This window comes from Bos grunniens, chromosome 21 (assembly GCF_055505025.1).
Source record: "Bos grunniens cultivar Pamir isolate PY7600 chromosome 21, Bosgru_T2T1.0, whole genome shotgun sequence".
Taxonomy (NCBI): domain Eukaryota; kingdom Metazoa; phylum Chordata; class Mammalia; order Artiodactyla; family Bovidae; genus Bos; species Bos grunniens.
In genome coordinates, this window is record NC_141185.1 from 1,324,196 (window position 1) to 1,337,088 (window position 12,893).

At 41.7% G+C, this 12,893-nt stretch overlaps 1 long non-coding RNA gene across 3 annotated transcripts; it reads left to right on the forward strand.

Moving 5' to 3' along the window:
- Positions 1–1,205: 1,205 nt before the first annotated feature.
- LOC147348856 (uncharacterized) lies at positions 1,206–9,272 on the forward strand. 3 transcript variants are annotated; one of them, XR_015150242.1, is made up of 2 exons: positions 1,206–2,177; positions 7,362–9,272. It is a non-coding gene; the product is annotated as an uncharacterized LOC147348856 (long non-coding RNA). The 3 variants fall into 3 exon arrangements; XR_015150244.1 differs by having other exon boundaries at positions 7,383–9,272; XR_015150243.1 differs by having other exon boundaries at positions 7,414–9,272.
- Positions 9,273–12,893: the final 3,621 nt, after the last annotated feature.

Genomic DNA, 12,893 nt, shown 5'->3' on the forward strand with positions numbered 1-12,893 from the left:
TTTGGCATTGCTTTTCTTTGGGATTGGAATGAAAACTGACCTTTTCCATTCCTGTGGTCACTTCTGAGTTTTCCAAATTTGCTGGCATATTGAGGGCAGCACTTTCACAGCATCGTCTTTTAGGATTTGAAATAGCTCAACTGGACTTCCATCACCTCCACTAGCTTTATTCATAGAGATGCTTCCTAAGACCCACTTGACTTTGCATTCCAGGATGACTGGCTCTAGGTGAGTGATCATACCATCGTGATTATCTGGGTCGTGAAGATCTTTTTTGTACAGTTCTTCTGTGTATTCTTGCCACCTCTTCTTAATATCTTCTGCTTCTGTTAGGTCCATACCATTTCTCTCCTTTATTGAGCCCATCTTTGCATGAAATGTTCCCTTGGTATTTCTAATTTTCTTGTAGTCTTTCCCATTCTGTTGTTTTCCTCTATTTCTTTGCACTGGTCACTGGGGAAGGCTTTCTTATCTCTCCTTGCTTCTTTAGAACTCTGCATTCAAATGGGTATATCTTTCCTTTTTCCTTTTCCTTTTGCTTCTCTTCTTTTCTCAGCTATTTGTAAGGCCTCCTCCGACAACCATTTTGCCTTTTTGCATTTCTTTTTCTTGGGGATGGTACATTGCCCCATGTACAATGTCACAAATCTCCATCCATAGTTCTTCAGGCACTCTGTCTATCATATCAAATCCCCTGAATCTATTTCTCACTTCCTCTGTATAGTCGTAAGGGATTTGATTTAGGTCATACATGAATGGTCTAGTGGTTTTCCCTACCTTCTTCAATTTAAGTCTGAATTTGGCAATAAGGAGTTCATGATCTGATATGTAAGAATAAATACCCAATAACAGGCAAGAAAAGACTGAAAAGGAGTGTTGGGGGCCAGAGTGAGGTACTCCGCCCGTGACAAAGGTCATGAGGAAGGAGGCTCTACATACGCAAAGGCGGGATTGAGCCTCAGGAGTCCCCCTGGAAATCCTCGAGCGTCTACCCCCATAACCAGCCTGCCTACTTTACTACTTTGTGCTCTTACCTACACCTCTGACTTTACGGGGGGCTGTCCCCCACCACCTCTTTTGGAGAAGGAGTTAACTTAGAGCTCCAGTTTATAATAATTCCTGGGCGTGATAAGAGTGTTTTAACCTACAAACTCCTCTGAAGGTTCTCTGGCCTGCCTGACAGGCTTGTCCGGCCACATGTGATCGCTCACAGCCTCCCAACCGTGAGAGGCATGAGATGCTTTAAACCTTCTAAAAACAGGTTCCTTAGAAAAGTTAGAAAACTATTAGTATAAGTATAATGGGCTAATTAGAAATCGTGTTGGTGAAGGGTTTTTCATTTGTTGAGCCAATGTTTGTTGCTAAGTCTCCATATCCCCTGCCCTTATACACATTAATGAATATATAGAATTAATCTTTGATATTAATCACGTTAGACCTTAGGCTAAGTAAATTCTTTCCTTAACTAAAACCCACTACACCCTCACCCTGTAGGAATGTAACTTTATTTGGGTGGCGTCTGTTTTGAGAATAATCAGCCCTGGAGAAATAAGTGTCCTGACTGACTGACCGCTGTCACAAGGAGAGGGTCGTAAATTGTCAGCAGGCCCCCCTGGCCAGAAGATGATGTAACACCCCTAAGACCTCTGTATACATTTGTGTGAAGCACCTGACTTTAATAAAAGTCAGGACTGCTGACCCCGCGTGACTTTTGCATAACATCTCAGTGTATAAAAGTAGACCATGGAAAATAAAGAATTGGGATCAGTTTCTCGAAATACTGGTCTCCCCATGTCGCTCTCTCTCTCACTCTGGTTGAGTCTCCATCTGGAGCGCGGAACCCACCATGCTTACTAATTATGCCTGGGCTTCTAAGATCCGACCGGGGAGGCCTCAGTGTCTCCTCTCCTTCGGGAGAACGGAAGGACGCCTGCGGCCTACGTAAGTGGTGCAAACTTCTTGTCTTGAAGTTTTATTGGTCTCCCGCGTAAACCAAGCTACTCAGCCTCTTTTCTCCACTGAATTTTCCTACTGAGCTATCCTCATCCTATTACTCTTTATATCTTTGATAAAATACTTAAATAAATAGGTCGCCGACGCCGTCCCCGCTTCGAATACCCTGGATCAGCCGGGGCAGGACCCCGGCAGGTGGCGCCCGATACAGGGACAATTCGAAGGTAGGTCCCCAACCCTTTCCCCCAGTGTTGAATTTTAGGGATGGATAGGACCCTACTCAGGGTGCCGCGGACCCCCCTGTAGGATAGACAGGGCGAGAGGAGTGGGAAGTGTTGAAAGTGTTAAAGAGTTAGACTTAGAGAGAGAAAACAGTTTCTGAAGTTAAAAGGCCAAAGAAAAGCCTGATCTTTTGATAGCTTAAAGCAAAATCTTTTACTATACTTAATTTTCTGACATGGATAACACTGAAACTAAGAATGGCAACTCTTTATACAAGTAATCTGAAACTGTTAAAGAAGCTACTGTTAATTTAGATACTTGGGTGAAGGTGAAAAAAAACAACTAAACACTTATCCTATAAATATGATTAAAAATGTTCTGGATCCTCGTCATGAGGCTGTGGGGTGACCTATGGGAGAGGCTATAGCGGTGGATGGTAGTGGGACTCCACCTTCTGCACAGATCATATTTTCTGCCATTGACGAGGAAGAGGAGGGACACTGTGCTCTACCTCCGGAGGAGTGAGAGGGCTTACAGGACGCTGCGGCTGGGCGCCCTGGAGAGCCCCCTCCCCCTCTACACAAACCTTTAAAAATTTATCCAACAATTTCTGATTTAAGGCGACTACTCCACCTCTGCTTGCACCTCCCAGGGCCTAAAAATTCCCCAGTTTACATCCAAAGCCTCCCAGAGCATTGCCTAAGGTTGAAAAAGATTAAAAAGTTTTATTTTTAAAGAAAGGAGCTTTTAAAAAATACACAATATACAGAGCCTACTCCTTGCAGAAAAACCCCCTCAGGGGGGCTTCACCCAAGCAAAAAAAAAAAAAAGAGAGAGAGAAAAATAAAAAGAAAAAAGTGAAAAAGAAAAAAGGAAAGAATATAGAGAAAGATCTAAAGATAGAAAAAGAACTAAAGAGTGAAAAGGAGAGAGGATCGGAGGAGGAAGGAATCAGGGAATGCAGCAAGATAGAAAAAGAAAAAAAAAAGGAAGTTAGAAAAAGAGATACAGAGAGAAAGAGAGGGAGGAGGAAAGAAAAAGTTAGAGAGAAAGAGGGTAAAGGAAACAAAACTAAAGAAAGAGAAGGTAGTAAGAAGGAAGAAGGAAGAATGAAAGAGGGAAACAAAAAGGAAATGATAGAAAGTAAAAGAAAAGAGAAAAGGAAGGAAAAAAGAGAGTGAGGGAAAGAAAACTTGAGAAAGATTTAAAGAGAAGAAGGAAGAAAAAATCAGCAGAGGAGAGAGGAGAGGACTTACAGGACACTGTGGCCAGACGCCCTGGCGAGCTACCTCCCCCTCTGCGCAAACTTTTAAAAAAACTTATCCACCACTTTCTGATTTGGGGCGATAGCCGCCGCCTCCGTTTGCGCCTTCCAGGGCCCAAGAGTTCCCCACTTTGCCCCCAAAGCCTCTCAAAGTGTTGCCTAAGCCTGAAAAAGATAAAAAGTTTTTTAAACAGTGGAGCTTTTAAAACAGACTGCATGCACAATATGCAGAGCGTGCTCCTTGGAGAAAACCCCCTCAGGGGGGTCTCACCCAGGCTAAGAGAAAAGCCAAACGGTAAGGGGATTTAGCAACAATATTAACCCTTGACGAGGTTGCTCCGATTCCAATGGGAGTGGCTGGCCCCCTGCCTGAGGGCATTGTAGGACTTGTGCTAGGGTATAGCTCGCTTTCAAGAAATTTTGGTGGTGTATGGTGTAGTAGATTCTGATTATATTGAGAAATTAAAGTTTTGACCTCACCGCCTACTAAAACTGTGCAAATTAATAAAGGTCAAAGAATAACACAGCTTTTGCTTTTACCTTAGTATCAGACAGGAAAAAACCTTGACTTCTCAAGCTAAGAGCCACAGAGCATTTAGATTTAGTGATCTAGCTTTTTGGGTGCAGGGAATTACAGCTCCAAGGCCTTTAAAAGATCTTTTAATTCAAGAAAATAAAATGTCAGGGCTATTAGACACAAGAACAGACGTCTCTTAACATTGCTGGAAAAGACTGGCCCAGTTCCTGGCCCACACATACTACTAAAAATGAGTTGGTGAGATTAGAGAAAGTGATATGCGGGCTGAGAATGCTGTAGAAAAAAAAAAAAAAAGGTGAGGGAGAGTTTAAAACCTTGAAGAGTAGTGAGTTCCCTGTTGCTGGAAGTATTCAAGCAAAGATTAGATGGTTGCTTGTCATCTAAAAAGCTATAGACCAAATTTAGGTTACAAAACAATAACTGGAGAAGCTTATAAACATGTTGTGCAACACCTCTTTACTTGCTTCTCATATTTAGGTGTGCCAAAAGTTTTAAAAACTGATAATGCCCCTTTGAAGCTGCGGAGAGATTGTTTACTAACTTTAAATGATTTCCAAAAATTATTAGGGGACATTAATTGGATATGCCCTCATTTAAAACTGACTACTACAGATTTAAAGCCTTTGTTTGATTGCTTAAAAATTGATCCTAATTCCAGTTCTAAGAGAAAGTTGACTAATGAGACAGAGTTAGCTCTTGTTAAAGTAGATGAGACTTTAAATGATCAGTTAATTAAGATTAATATTACCAAAAGATGAGATTAAATTATTCTTCCCACAAAACATACACCTACAGGGTGCTTGTGACAAAAAGGCCCATTGGTTCCATCTACCAGTGACCCCAAGAAAAATAGTTTTATCTTATCCCAGCTTGGTGGCACAATTAATTATAAAAGGAGGAAAAAAGAAGTGTGGAACTTTTTAGAAAAGAAGTAGCAAATATAGTAATTCCATTCAATAAGGATCAACTGAAAGTCTTTTACAAAGTAGTGATGATTGGCAAGTTGCCCTGATAGATTTCAGGGGTCAAATTTTGTTTCATTTGCCCTCAAGCCCCCAGAGTAGTTAAAAGTTCAAAAATGTTAGATTGGCAGTTTGAGGATACCTGTGGAACTTTCCAACCCTATGTAGTTCCTACGCTCCCCTTTACCCTATGGGGGAGGGACGTGCTATCTCAAATAGGAGATACTCAGAGAAGGGTTTTCTCAATTTCTTAGTGATCAACAGGCGGTACAATTAATAATACTATATATATTATTATAAATACATAATATAAATATATTTGCCTAATTGCAGTTCGCCTAATTAGGTATGGGTATAAATAAAATATAATAGAGGTATACCTAATTCTATTTATAGATCTATACTTAATTAATTTGTATATCATTAATATGTATAGTATATATGCATATTATACATATACTGTATAATCAAATATATATTGCAGTAATATAATGTGTGTGTGGCTGATATTAATTGGTATGGATTGATGTGCTGTGATGATATATGTTCTATATACTGTATAATTATATGTGTGTGACATGTATTATTGCAGTACATTGGTTTGTGTTGGCTGGTATTAGCTGTGTACGTGTTGTATTGCTGTAATATATATTAATTAACATATTAATTATAAAGATTAATTCAAGTATATTATGTCAATAAGTTTATACTTGTTGAAATGTATAACTACATATATAAATACATTTTGCATTTAGATGTATCTGTATACCAAAATGAGATAAGGAGGTTATGCATTTATTATTTAAATTTATACAGAGACCTAAACTAAACATTACACCTAAATTAACATATCCCAAAATTTATGTTGTTAAAATGTAAATTTTAAAAATTTAAAAAATTAAATTGACAACTGCTTGACAATTCTTTTACCATAAAACCCCCATAGGTGTAATTGGGGTAGCCAGACAAAAATTGGTTTTATGGCAAAACGGCCCCCTAGAATGGGTCCATCTCCCCGCCCAAGCTAAAAAAGTAGTGGCTTCTTATCCAGGATTGATAGCTACGCTGATATTAAAGGAAAAAAGCGGAGCATTAAATTATTTGGTAAAGAGCCATCAGAAATTGTAATTCCATATAATAAAGAACAACTTGATGCTCTTCTAATGTTTGATGAGGACTGGCAGATTGCTATAGGAAACTATTTTGGTCAAAATTTTTACATCATTTACCTTCACACGTTTTGCTAAATTTTATATCCAGACATCCAGTTATTTTTCCTGTCAGATGTAAACAATCTCCTATTCCAAATGCTCAGATAGTTTTTACTGATGGGTCAGCAAACGGTAAAGCCTCCATAGTCACTAAAAATCACCAAAAAGTTTTAGAAACATGGGAAACTTCAAACAGCATAGAGGCTTTTGCTGTGTTTGGAGATGAGGAATTTAACCTTTATTCTGATTCTCAGTATATTGTCAGGTTGTTTCCACACATTGAAACTGTGGTTTTTGTCTAAAAATAAAACTACCATATTTCATTTGTTAACTAAATTACAGCAACAAATTTGGAAAAGAAATAAAATATTTTTCACTGGACACATTCGGGCTCATTCCGGATTGCCCGGCCCTTAAAATGCCTTTAATGATTTGGCTGACTTAACCAGAAATACAGTGGCTACTGTGATTGAGGAGGCCAGAGCCTCTCACTCACTTCATCATCAATATGCTACTGCCTTAAGATATCAATTCCAAATTCCCAGAGAAACTGCTAGGGAGATTGTGCGCTCTTGCTTACACTGCCCCACTGTTTATAATAGTCTACCTATGGGAGTTAACCCTCGCGGTCTCAAACCTAACGTACTCTGGCAAATGGATGTAACTCATGTCTCTTCATTTGGAAAATTTTCCTTTGTTCATGTAACAGCAGATACTTTTTCTCATGTTCTTATTGCAACGTCTCGTACCGGAGAGGCAGTTAAAGATGTTATACAACATCTCTTTACTTGTTTTTCATATTTGGGCCTACCAAAAGCTCTGAAAACTGACAATGCTCCTACTTACACTTCTAAGTCTTTTCAGGAATTTTGTTTACAGTTTCAAATTAAACACAATACAGGCATCCCTTATAATCCCCGGGGACAAGCCATTGTGGAAAGAGCACATCAAACATTAAAGCTTCAAATTCAAAAATTAAAAGAAGGGGAGTTTAAGTATAGCTCTCCCCATCAAATCTTGCAACTTGCTCTTTTTGTAATAAATATTTTAAATGCCGATTCCGCCGGAACTACTGCAATGCTTCGCCATTGGTGCCCAGAACAACAAATGCAAAACCATTAGTTAAATGGAAGGACCTCCTCTCAGGACAATGAAAGGGTCCTGACCCATTATTAACTAGTGGTCGAGGATGTGCTTGTATTTTTCCACAGGATGCAAATTCTCCAATTTAGATCCAGGACAGGTTGATTCTCCATGTTGCAGACCCCCAGACATCCAGTTCCCCCATTGCTTCGATCACAAAAGAGGAGCCCGGCGGCAGGGGAGACAAGATAAACATCGAGATCCCGGCGAGACTGACAGGGCAGCTGCAGCGTGAACTCCAACCAGAAAATAATTCTACTTATTCTGTTTTAGCTTGTCCACCCTTGCCTTATGTTTTCCTTTTTACTAATGACTCCAACAAACTTAATGTAGGCATGAATTATTCAGGTGGACCTAACGTAGTGACTTGTGAACAATGTATGCTTTCATCTTGTTTAAACCCTCAATGTAATGTTTGCTCCTTTGTGGTGTTACAATGCCCATCCTATCTTATGGTGCCTATATGATAGCTATGGTCTTACTGTGTTACAACAACTGCAGGATTTAATGCGATCGCGACGGTTTGTGGTCTTGCTTATCCTAGGAATATCAGCTTTGATAGCAACAATTACTTCTGTTACTGCGGCAGCAGTATCATTGACTCAACAAGTGCATACTGCCCAATATGTTGATACCATGTTTAAAATTGTCTTTTTAACTCTAGCAACTCAGGAAGCTATAGATAGGAAATTAGAGATGAGAGTAGACGCCTTAGAAGAAGCAATTATGCATATTGGGATTGAGTTACAGGCTTTAAAGGTGAAGATGGCTTTGACATGCCACGCTGATTACAGGTGGATATGCGTGACATCTTTGAAAGTAAATGAGACAGATTATGAATGGGAAAAGATTAAAAATCATATCTCAGGTGTTTGGAACAGTTCTGATATTGGCCTGGACTTAGGGAAACTTCATAATCAAATACAGACCTTGGAACACTCTCAACTGGATTTTACCGCCGCTGGAGCAGCTAATGACTTTTTTCACACCTTCTCTAACTTTTTTCTGGAAAAAATATTCTGTCTAATATCCCTAGTCTGTAATCCTACTTCTCATAATCATTCTTCCTTGTATTGTCAGGATTCTCCGGCAGAGCATTCGGAAGCTCGCGACTGAGCTGCATCTGGCTGTTTTAAGAAATAAAAAAGGGGGAGATGTTGGGGGCCAGAGTGAGGTACTCCGCCCGTGACAAAGGTCATGAGGAAGGAGGCTCTACATACGCAAAGGCGGGATTGAGCCTCAGGAGTCCCCCTGGAAATCCTCGAGCGTCTACCCCCATAACCAGCCTGCCTACTTTACTACTTTGTGCTCTTACCTACACCTCTGACTTTACGGGGGGCTGTCCCCCACCACCTCTTTTGGAGAAGGAGTTAACTTAGAGCTCCAGTTTATAATAATTCCTGGACGTGATAAGAGTGTTTTAACCTACAAACTCCTCTGAAGGTTCTCTGGCCTGCCTGACAGGCTTGTCCGGCCACATGTGATCGCTCACAGCCTCCCAACCGTGAGAGGCATGAGATGCTTTAAACCTTCTAAAAACAGGTTCCTTAGAAAAGTTAGAAAACTATTAGTATAAGTATAATGGGCTAATTAGAAATCGTGTTGGTGAAGGGTTTTTCATTTGTTGAGCCAATGTTTGTTGCTAAGTCTCCATATCCCCTGCCCTTATACACATTAATGAATATATAGAATTAATCTTTGATATTAATCACGTTAGACCTTAGGCTAAGTAAATTCTTTCCTTAACTAAAACCCACTACACCCTCACCCTGTAGGAATGTAACTTTATTTGGGTGGCGTCTGTTTTGAGAATAATCAGCCCTGGAGAAATAAGTGTCCTGACTGACTGACCGCTGTCACAAGGAGAGGGTCGTAAATTGTCAGCAGGCCCCCCTGGCCAGAAGATGATGTAACACCCCTAAGACCTCTGTATACATTTGTGTGAAGCACCTGACTTTAATAAAAGTCAGGACTGCTGACCCCGCGTGACTTTTGCATAACATCTCAGTGTATAAAAGTAGACCATGGAAAATAAAGAATTGGGATCAGTTTCTCGAAATACTGGTCTCCCCATGTCGCTCTCTCTCTCACTCTGGTTGAGTCTCCATCTGGAGCGCGGAACCCACCATGCTTACTAATTATGCCTGGGCTATCCGACCGGGGAGGCCTCAGTGTCTCCTCTCCTTCGGGAGAACGGAAGGACGCCTGTGGCCTACGTAAGTGGTGCAAACTTCTTGTCTTGAAGTTTTATTGGTCTCCCGCGTAAACCAAGCTACTCAGCCTCTTTTCTCCACTGAATTTTCCTACTGAGCTATCCTCATCCTATTACTCTTTATATCTTTGATAAAATACTTAAATAAATAGGTCGCCGACGCCGTCCCCGCTTCGAATACCCTGGATTAGCCGGGGCAGGACCCCGGCAAAGGAGCAAGGGAGGATCTGCCATTCCAGACACAAGGCCAGTCTCTAAATACTAATCTGATAAACACACTATTGAGTTAGGAGTAAGCAAATAGACCCGGCACCGGAAGAGATGCCAGAAGTAGTTACCATTCGGGGGGGGGGGGGGGTTTCATTCATGATGGCAGAGGTGGGGAAGAGATGCCAGAAGTAGTTACCATTCGGGGGGGATTTCATTCATGATGGCAGAGGTGGGGAAGAGATGCCAGAAGTAGTTACCATTCGGGGGGGATTTCATTCATGATGGCAGAGGTGGGGAAGAGATGCCAGAAGTAGTTACCATTCGGGGGGATTTCATTCATGATGGCAGAGGTGGGGAAGAGATGCCAGAAGTAGTTACCATTCGGGGGGGATTTCATTCATGATGGCAGAGGTGGGGAAGAGATGCCAGAAGTAGTTACCATTCGGGGGGGATTTCATTCATGATGGCAGAGGTGGGGAAGAGATGCCAGAAGTAGTTACCATTCGGGGGGATTTCATTCATGATGGCAGAGGTGGGGAAGAGATGCCAGAAGTAGTTACCATTCGGGGGGGATTTCATTCATGATGGCAGAGGTGGGGAAGAGATGCCAGAAGTAGTTACCATTCGGGGGGGATTTCATTCATGATGGCAGAGGTGGGGAAGAGATGCCAGAAGTAGTTACCATTCGGGGGGATTTCATTCATGATGGCAGAGGTGGGGAAGAGATGCCAGAAGTAGTTACCATTTGGGGGGATTTCATTCATGATGGCAGAGGTGGGGAAGAGATGCCAGAAGTAGTTACCATTTGGGGGGATTTCATTCATGATGGCAGAGGTGGGGAAGAGATGCCAGAAGTAGTTACCATTCGGGGGGATTTCATTCATGATGGCAGAGGTGGGTAAATTCAGTAGAAAGGACGGGTTAGTTACTAAGTGGTGCTGGTACGAGAGACAACCATCCGCAAGAAGAATGTGCATAGTGAGCCAGTGCCAGAGCCAGGCGGATTAAGTAAGTAAATGCAGAGACCAAAGAAGTGAAAAATACCACATATGTAGTCAGCACAGAGGTAATATAGAGTCAAGAACGTCTTGCCTCAAGCCGAATACCCTGAAGCTATACGAGAAGGTAGATCTATTTGACTTTGTAGGAATATTCAATTTTCTGTGGAAAAAGAAGCCATAAACCAACAATATGAAAATAATAAATTTGGAAAAATAAATATTTGTAAAGCAGATGACAAATGATGAATATCTATAATAGACCAAAGGCTCCTGGAAATTGACAAAAAAACAGATTTTTAAGAGCCAGTAGGAAAGTGGACATAAATAAACAATTCACAGAAGAGCAATTCATCGACAAACACGTGAAGACGTTTAAGTTCAGAAGCCATGGGGGAAATGCAGATTCAAGCACCCCTGACACAGGGCTCCACCCCCAGGCACTGACATTGAAAATGAGCCTGGCGGTCCTGGGAGTACGAGGGGTGGGGGACTTTGTACGCTGATGGCAGAAAGGAGAATCATCTCATCACCTTGGAAAGCAGTCTGAAAACTGCAGATATGATTAAAAAGACAAGTGGATGTCAATTCCCTGATGAAGAATTTTTGCCATAAAAATAAAACCTTCATTGCAGGGAATTCATGTTCACAGCCCTTGTGCAGTATTCTTTGTTGTGGCGCAAGAAAAAAGCTATGGAAAATGAAGCAAATGCTCATATAGGTAAATGGTTCTGTCGTTACTGTGCTCCCAAGAGTTCTGTACTGAACTATATGCCTGACACTGTTGAAATACCATGACAATAAAACCCAAGCTGCAGCCCTAATGGAAGTTAAATTCTTGCAAAGGAGACAGAAGACAAGAAAATACATATATTAAAATGTTAGGTAGTAGGAAGTAGTAAGATCACAAAAAATTCAGGCGATAAAAGGAAATTAAGGGCTCCCCTGGTAAAGAATGACTCCGTGGTAAGGCATCCACCTGCCAATGCAAGAAACACGGGTTTGACCCCTGACTGGGGAAGATCCCACATCAGTTCAGCTCAGTGGCTCAGTCGTGTCCGACTCTTTGTGACCTCATGGACTGCAGCAAGCCAGGCCTCCCTGTCCATCACCAGCTCCTGGAGTTTGCTCAAACTGATGTCCATCAAGTCAGTGATGCCATCCAACCATCTCATTCCATGTCGTCCCCTTCTCCTCCAGCCTTCAATCTTCCCCAGCATTGGGGTCTTTTCCAATGAGTCAGTTCTTTGCACTAGGTGGCCAAAGAATTGGAGTTTCAGCTTCAGCATCAGTCCTCCCAATGAATATGCAGGACTGATTTCCTTTTGGATTGACTGGTGTGATTTCCTTGTAGTCCAAGGGACTCTCAAGAGTCTTCTCCAACACCACAGTTCAAAAGCATCAAGAGCATCCCACATGCCGAGAAGCAACTAAGCCCCTGCTCCGCAGCTACTGAAGCCCAGGGGCCACAGCTGCCGAAGCCCACGCGCCCTAGAGCCTGTGCTCTGCAGCAAGATAAGCCACTGCAGTGCGAAGCCCCCACAACCCAACCAGAGAGTACCCCCCACTTGCCACAATTGGAGAAAAGCTCACATGTAGCAACCAAGACCCAGCACAGTCAGAAATAATAATAAATAAATTTCAAAACAGAAATTAAGAAAGCAATTCCATCTAAAACAACATCTAAAAGAATTAAATACTTAGGAATAAATTCACCTACTTGGTGAAAGCCTTGTGCTCTAGAAACTACAAAACACTGCTGAAGAGAATTAAAAAGAAATAAATGGGAAGACATCCCATATTCACAGACAGGAAGACTCAGCATTGTTAAGATGTCAACAGCTCAACAGTACCCAAAGCAATCTACAAATTCAGGACAATCTCTGAAAAGTCCAACAGCCCTTTCCCACAGCAGAAAAGCCAGTCATCAAATTCATATGGAATTGCAAAGGGCTCCAAATAGCCAAAACACTCTTGCAGAAGAATAAGGTGGAGGATCCACATTTCCCGACTTCAAAACACGCCACAGGGGGCTTCCCTTGTGGCCCAGTGGTCAGGACTTTGCCTCCGATGCAGGGGGTGGAGGTTCAGTCCCTGGCTGGGACGCCAAGATTCCACACGCCTCACAGCCAAAAACCAAAGCAGAAGACAGAAGCGATACTGTAACAAATGCAATAAAG